We start from the raw sequence: 8,330 nt of genomic DNA on the forward strand, positions 1-8,330 counted from the left end.
TTACCTTGAATATTATGTTTGTTAATTTGTTGCAAATGAAAATCAATAAAAATCCCTGTCGAGGAAAAAGTATGAAGAAAAAAGGTGTGTGCTTGACTTGCATGCCTGGTTACCGGTTGTAGGACACCTACCCCCTGGGCAACCACCCTCCGGATAACCAACCCTAGGAAAACCACCTTCTAGGACGACTACTACTACTAGGTCGAGCGTATATACTCGCACTGATTTGACAAGCTTTATCCATTCAGTTCTATTCTCCATAATCTTTGGGAGCTCCTGCCTTGGTAGACAGGTGTCCTTTTCTAACTGGTCAATGTAAGTCATTGCTGGACGCCCTCTCGTGCGTTTGCCCCTTGAGGGCTCCCAGAAGAGCATTTGTGAAATGATTTCACTCTTGCTCCTCCAGCAGTGCCCACTGAAACGGAGGCGACGGTCTCTCAGTCTGGCTGAGATCGGTGTGATGTCCCTATACAGTTCCATATTGGTCATAATTATTATGGTCCCTCCAGTTGACATCTAGTGCTGCTCTCAAGAGTCTTGTATAGCAACCATCCAGTTGTTTTTCCAGGCTACTTGTCAAAGTCCAGGCTTCTGATCCATAGAGCAGTACAGTTTCCACTGTAGCCCTAAAGAATCGGACTTTCAGTTTTCTACCAAGGTTTGATTTCCAGATGGCTGTCAGCTTGTTCAAAGCAGTCCAGGATTTTGCCTTTCGGATATTCAGATCTTGTTTTGACTGATCAACCCACGAGCCAAGGTACTGAAAGTTTTGGACCTGCTTTAACTTTGTCCTGTCAGCAGTACAGATCTCGCCTTCACGAAGGTTGTACAACATGAATTCTTTCTTAGTACTGTTTATTTGTAGACCGACTTGGCTTGCTGCAGACTCTACTTGTTCTAGGAGCTCCTGTGCCTTTTCCAGATTGTCTGAAATTAGTGCAATATCATCAAAGTCGGTATCTGTGATCATTACAGCAGGATATCTGCTACTTTTCCTTTCCTAGGGTGAAGCCTAGATCCTCGAACCCTTCAGTAGCCATTCTTAGAGCATATGCTATGATGAATAGGTATGATGCTAAGGTATCTCCTTGAAGCACTCCTGCTAAGATGGTAAAGGAGTCAGTCTCTCCATCTGGTGAACGCACTTGAGCTGTGGTATCTTTGTACATCACCCCTACTGCTGTAACTACTGTATGTGGTATTCCGTAGGCTCTTAAGATCTCTAACATCTTCTTTCTATTGATTGAATCAAAGGCCTTCTTAAAATCCACGAAAGTAAGCACTGCTGTCAGATGCTTTGCTTTAATACCTTCCACCAGTCTTCGCAAAGTTAGAGTTTGCGCTACTGTAGATTTTCCTGGACGGAATCCATTCTGGTTCTTGCGCAGAAGGGGTTCCAGGTGAGGACGGATTCTATTCAAAAGCATTTTGTTGAATACTTTTGCAGCTACTGGGGTCAATGCTATCCCACGATAGTTTTGAGGGGTACTGAGATCTCCTTTTTTGGGTACAGGGATTATAATGCTCCTAGACCACAAGTCCGGTTTCTCGCCATGGATAAGTGTTCTGTTACACACTTCCAAAAGCTGCTGGTCAAGGGCACCAGACTTCCATACCTCTGCTGGGATTCCATCCACACCTGGGCATTTATTATTGGAGCGGGAGGTGACTGCCACTTTGAGTTCTGCAATGGTAAATTTGCTTGTTTTAATTGGAAGTGTCTTTTGGACCATCTTCCTTACTGGGTTGTTGTTATCCGGTGGAGGTTGACCAAGAAGCTTAGAAAACTGATCTTTCCACTGGTTTAGTCTCTCTAGGTGTGTTTTTCCTCTAAGCTGATCCACCGGGGTCGAGGTCTTTCCAGTGACCTCTTTTACAATATCCCATACTTTCCTAGTCCTAGGATGATTACCCCCCAGCTAACTATCCCTGGTCCACTACCCCAGACAACTACCGTCTATACCACCACCCTCTATAGGACAACTACCCCCAATCGATAATTACCCTAAGTGGTTATTGTCCGGGAGTAGTTCGGTGTTAGTTATTATAGGTGGTAGATGTCAAGGAGTATGTCCTAGAGGGCGGTTGCCCTAGGGGGTAGTTATCTGGGGGTACTTGTCCCATGATGGTTATCCTATAGGGGTAGTTGTGTGCATTGGGGTAGTTGTCCTACGGGGTAGTCGTCCTAGAGGGTGGTTGCCCTAGGGGGTAGTTGTTCTAGGGGGTAGTTGTCCTAGAGGGTGGTTATCCTAGCTACACTGTTAAAAAAATTCTCCATAAAAATACAGAAAAGTGCCTGCAGCAGAGTCTCGAGAACTCCTGTAATTTTACAGAACTTTGTTATCACAATTCACAAGTCATCAGTTTTTTAACAGCAAATATGGAGGTGATAAATACAAATTTTCTGTTTTTTATATATATATTTTTCCAGAACTCTAGAGAACTCCAGTTTTTTTTACACCATATTTGTAACCATAATTTAAAGCTGATCTGTTTAATAACATACAATCTGTAAGTGATTATAACATTTCATTTTTGTAAAAAAAAAAGACAGAAAAGTGTCTGATTCAGGGTTTACAGGAATCCTTTAGCTTTGCCACATTTTTCTTTTCACAATTTACAATTCATCTGTTTTTTAGCCGCAAATCTGCATATGATAAATGAAATTTATTCTTAAAAAAACAGAAAGATAACTTGCCGAACTACAAGGAACTCCTGTAATTTTGCAGCAGATCTACTATCAAAATTTACAGCTCATCTTTTTAATAACAAGCCATCTGTGATACATGAAATTTATCTTTAAAATAAAGACAGAGGAGTGCCTGAATCAAGGTTTACAGGAGTGCTTTAATTTGACTACATATTTCTCTTCAAAATCTACAGTCCATCTGTTTTGAAACAGAAAATCGGCATGTAAAAAAAAAATGAATAAAAAATAAACAAAAATAAAAAATAGAAAAATTATAACGGAATGAAAAAATAATAAAAAGGGCAGGGTGCTTGCAGAAGTCTCGAGAAATTCTGTAATTTTATAGCATGATTCATAATTTACAGCCAATCTGTTTTATAACATTTGTGTGTAATAAATGAAATTTCTCATGAAATTATTTAAATTATATCCTATAGAAATCCTACAAACATGTTCATGAAAAATCTGTAAGACCTTAATGCTAGAGTGTGTATGTACAAGTTACCATCAAAACACACACTAAAAAAATAAATCTTGTGACTGCTGCAGGCACCTGCTTTAATTTTACAGATACACAAGTCAGTCAAACAAACAACTGCAACATTTTGTAGTTTTTCAAGGGTTTATTTATCATTACCAATTACAAACATGTAAATACTGATCTGCAAGGAGCTTAATCAACAGTAAAACAATAAAAGCAAACTTCAGTAAGTAGCAAATATATCAAATGTAACAAAAACTATATGGCCTAACAAACAACTGCAACATTTTGTAGTTTTAAAAGGGTTCATTTATCATTACCAATTACAAACATGTAAATACTGATCTGCAAGGAGCTTAATCAACAAGAAAACAATAAAAGCAAACTTCAGTGAGTAACAAAGATATAAAATGTAACAAAAAACTATATAGCCTACGGGGTGCCCCCCCCCCCCATGATATGAAATCGTAAAGAGTCATGTTTAACCGAGGTATATCATTTATTGCTAATTCATGATCGACATGCCACCACTTCTGGCGCAGGTGAAATTTTATTTCCTCTCTCTCTCTCAAAAAAAAGGGCCTCCTGTATAGACAAGCATGACATTCATGCTATAAACCTGATAAAATTTATACCAAATAAAAGAGGAAGATACTCTTTTAGGACATACCACAGTCTTTGAAGAATAACATACATTAGAGATTATATAGATTTTTGAAAGTGGACTTTTTTTTTCTGACTCACCCTGTATAGATGCCTAAAGAAAAGGGCACCTGCATTCTTCATTCCTTTACAAAGATTATTTTGGCTCAAACCAATAATGAAAACCTTTAAAATCTGGAGGCATAGAACCTACTGCAACACATGACTTGTATGTGATTGGCATATTTAAACACATACAAAACATAATTTAACAAATTTCTAAAAAAATAAATGATTGGCATGATCAGATATCATATTGCAAATAGTGTGAAGTGCAGAAAAATACAAATCACAGTCCAAGGATCATAACATGTCGCTCTTCTGGTTGGGTAGAAGAGAAGCCTTCCAATCAACCATCTAAACCAAATTCTAACGGGATCCCTAAGACCACTTTGAGGTGCTCTTTCAGATGTGCTATAACAATGCTAAAACTGTGCCGGGGGGGGGGGGTCTATTTCAAACATGTCCATTGTAACATAGAAAATGTAAACAAAATGCACACTAAATCTAACCTGATGATATTTTGATGCAATTCTGCTCGATTTGAGGGTCACACACTCAATGGTCGGAATTCACAAAGGAAGTTTAAGTTTAGACCATGGTTTATGCAGATTTTGTGTATGATTAGCTGACAAAGATCCAGTATAAATGCACGCTTTTGGCAAAGTACTAGAAATTCATGATTTTTGCCATGGTTTAAAGCTATGGTTTAAAATCATAGCAACAAGCATGAATTGAGCGCCCTTTGCCATACAGCGTGCCTTCATATTGGACCTTTCTCAGCATACACGCTAAATTAAGCGCAAATTATACACAAAATCTACATAGACCATGATTTAACCCCCCACAGAGTTTAAAGGAGAATGAAAGTCAGACATTTACATGATTTCAGTGAATGGAGAATACCAATGAGACTTAACAGTAAAAGTTTGAGCAAATTTGGATAATCCTTTTTTGGGTTATGGATTTTTGAAGTTTTAAAAAATCCTTATTATGGACTTCCTTAAGTTGGCAATTCCGCTAGAATTTGTGATGTCATTGTGCTCAACTCTCCATTGGTTATGTACAGAGAGTTTCACAACATTTTATTTTTATAAAATATTAAAAGGGCAATTGTATTGATTCTTTCAGACATACTGCAGAATTGATGTAGCCATGTCATACAAAAACAAAATACACTGGCGGAAATATTATTTTTGATGAAAATTAGAAAAAAGTGAAACTCTCTGTACATAACCAATGGAGAGTTGAGCACAATGACATCACAAATTCTGGCGAAGTTGCCAACTTAAGGAAGTCCATAATAAGGATTTTCTAAAACTTCAAAAATACATAACTTGAAAACGGATTATCCAAATTTGCTCAAACTTTTACTGTTAAGTCTTGTTGTTCTTCTCCATTCACTGAAATCATGTGACTGTCTAACTTTTATTCTCCTTTAAGCCTCCTTTGTGAGTTCGGGCCAAGAATATCAAATTAATATGGCCATCAGTTCTCATGATTGAAGATGGCATAATGTACATTATTTTCCTAAACAGCATACAAATGTCTATTTTTGTTCTCAAAATACCCACTTGCCTCAATGAAAAATATGTACATGTTTCCAATAAAAGATGAAGATGATGTACATAGCATAGCTGCCAACCTTTGAAAACACAAATTAGTACATACTCAGCACCTCAAAAATTTGTATTTTTCAACCGATCCTCTTCTCAACTATTTCAAAATGTAATATTGTTGTATCGCAGTATCGCAGACCCCTGGGTAGCAAAACAAATTTCCTTGCAAGTCACATGCAAGCCTAATGTGACAGGGCCTTAAGGAAATGTTGCTCTTACCAATGGTATTAATAAGTTGATCTGTGTGCTATCAGAAGTGTGTCAGGCATTGTTCATGGGACACCCTGTATATAAAGTTGACCAGGGTAAACACCAACATGGTATAATGTTTGCATACTGTAGCATATATCATCAAGAAAACACTATAAACAACCTTCAAAAGAACAAATATACAAATTATATAGGTATAAAATTATAAATAGGACCTGCTGAGGTTTTCTTACATTACCAACAAAATCTAAAAAACTCACTTTGTTCCTTGGCAAGGACTATCTTGGCTCTTTCCAAAAATCAAAGCCTTTCACATCTGGATGCATACATCCTATACTATACTAATACTTATATATATTTTATTTGCATTATGTTGGGGATGTTGAGAAAAGGCTTTCAAGATGAGGCACAAATAATAGAAATTTACAGGTTTCTTACATCACATTGTCTCATCCATGTATTCGTCACAATAAAAATCGTGCATAATAAAGCACATCTCAAAACAAATTGACAGAAGCATAAAAAATGAGAGCTGGATGTCTGCTACTCTGTTTTCCAGTCAGATTCGAACTCTACGATTCCACGAAGGAGGGCAATTATCTTTGGAGACACGGCCGATTTCTTCTTCTTCTTTCCTCCACTCTTTACTGGACCCCCAGGACTGATGCCAATGAGTTCCCTGAAAATACATACAAACAGAGATGTTATCTTGCAAATTAATCTTCATACTTCTAACTACGCTTAACTTCTCGAAATTTGAATATTGAAACGAAAGAAAATATGTCGACTTGGAAAATAATGACTTAAACAACTTGTCAAAAGTCTGTACCTTGTCTTATAGCAGGAATCCTGCTATAAATGCTATAAACTCAGAGGGTAAAAAGAGAATGTCCGTATGTTAATGACTGAGAGCGACACACACGGCCGGAGCCTTCGGTCTACCCCAAACAGAGACAGATTTAATCGGTCTAGCTTACTTTACTAGAGTTTAAGCATAAATTCTCGAGTTCTATCCGACTTAAATCTCATCGTGGTGATCACCAACAAACTCAATTCTTAATACTATAAACACTACATTGAAATTCTTGTTATAATACCTAACGAAAAAGAGACTTTAATTGACAATCGACTTACCCAATCCAATTCAAATCACAGGCAGGCCCAGGCTCAGCTCACGAACGAACTTCGCAGGTATGTACTGCATGCATTATGTACATAGATCAGACTACACTATGAACATGACAGACAATGAAAGCGGACAAAATATACAGTTCCTCAGGTAGACAAAGGGACAGCCCTTCACTGCTATTATGTAAAAATGTGTAGAACAGGTGTCACATGCATATTCACCTGTTCTACACATTTTTACATAATAGCAGTGAAGGGATGTTCCTTTGTTTTCCTGAGGAACTGTATATTTTGTCCGCTTTCATTGTCTGTCATGTTCATAGTGCTAACTAGATAACTTCTATGCTGCACTGTACATGTACGTACGTACACATCATGGTAAACATGCACAATTAATGCATGGCGCGCGCGTGCGAGTGCAAGCAGCTAGCAAGCTATAGCTGGCGCTGGCCCGGCGCGCCCGGCCGGTTCGTTCTGATCTGATCGATCGCCATGCATGCATATATGGGCGCGAACGAAGTGCACGCATGCATGTTACACGCTATCGCTAACGGTAACAAAAAAGTTGGCGGCAAGAAAAAAGAAAAGAAAGAAAAAATAAAATAAAAAAACAGAAATCTGAATAAGATATGAAAGCACTATTAAAACTTCCTGTTAGAAAAAAGAAAAAAAGAATAGAAAAGAAGAAAAAGAAGAAGATTAAGAAGATGCAGAAAAATTACGGTACCGGTATAGTTACAGTTTCAGTTCGTGGGAGTTCGTGTTGTTTTTATGGCATAAAAAAAAAAGATTTCTGAGAGGTCTACATGAACTTTGAAGTATATATATAATTATGCCTAGCCTACTAAAATTTAGGCCTATATAAAGCATAACCTCTGATAAAAGCAGACTAATTTCCGGTAAAAACGAAATCTTCTTTCCCTTTTAAATGTGCCCGAATTCGGCAGCTTGAGTCAATTAACAGAAAGGTTTTGTATTTTTACCGCAAATTATTTTACGTTGTTGAGTTTAAGGCATTAAAAGGCAGTTAAGGTCTTTTTTTTTTAAATTGAAAAGGGTATTTTGTAGAACATTAAATATCTATAGGGGATCTGAATGTCCTTGAAAAAAACCCTCATCAACTTCTTTTTTAGATTTCTGTCAAATTGCAGTGAAATTCAGCTATTAATTTTACAGAATTGTTTACGGTATTTTCCTCTATAAATTCTGTCTTTTTTATTCATTAAACTAAATGAGATTGCTTTGAATAAATCGACACTTTGTAGAATTAAAAGCAAAATCTGCTTAAAAACATAGGCCTACGAATTTCCATAAAGAAAAAAACAATCCTTTTTTTAGAGAGGGAGAGAGATCCGTCCTTTTCACAGCAGAAAATGTCAAGTAACATTAATTATCAGAGTGGTTCTGTATTATTGTTTCCTGTATTTTTTTTATTCATTAAAACATGAGGTTTACTTTGAATAAAAAGACACTCCATTTATTTACATGGGATCTTCTTTTT

At 37.1% G+C, this 8,330-nt stretch overlaps 1 long non-coding RNA gene across 1 annotated transcript; it reads right to left on the reverse strand.

Annotated features, from left to right (window-relative positions):
• Positions 1 to 3,292: 3,292 nt before the first annotated feature.
• On the reverse strand, positions 3,293 to 7,026 carry LOC115920283. Its single transcript, XR_004062286.1, has 2 exons — positions 6,836 to 7,026; positions 3,293 to 6,380 (listed from the first exon to the last, which is right to left on the reverse strand). It is a non-coding gene; the product is annotated as an uncharacterized LOC115920283 (long non-coding RNA).
• Positions 7,027 to 8,330: the final 1,304 nt, after the last annotated feature.

Source organism: Strongylocentrotus purpuratus, unplaced genomic scaffold, assembly GCF_000002235.5.
Source record: "Strongylocentrotus purpuratus isolate Spur 01 unplaced genomic scaffold, Spur_5.0 spur5_scaffold_8, whole genome shotgun sequence".
In the NCBI taxonomy this organism is placed as follows: Eukaryota; Metazoa; Echinodermata; class Echinoidea; order Camarodonta; family Strongylocentrotidae; genus Strongylocentrotus; species Strongylocentrotus purpuratus.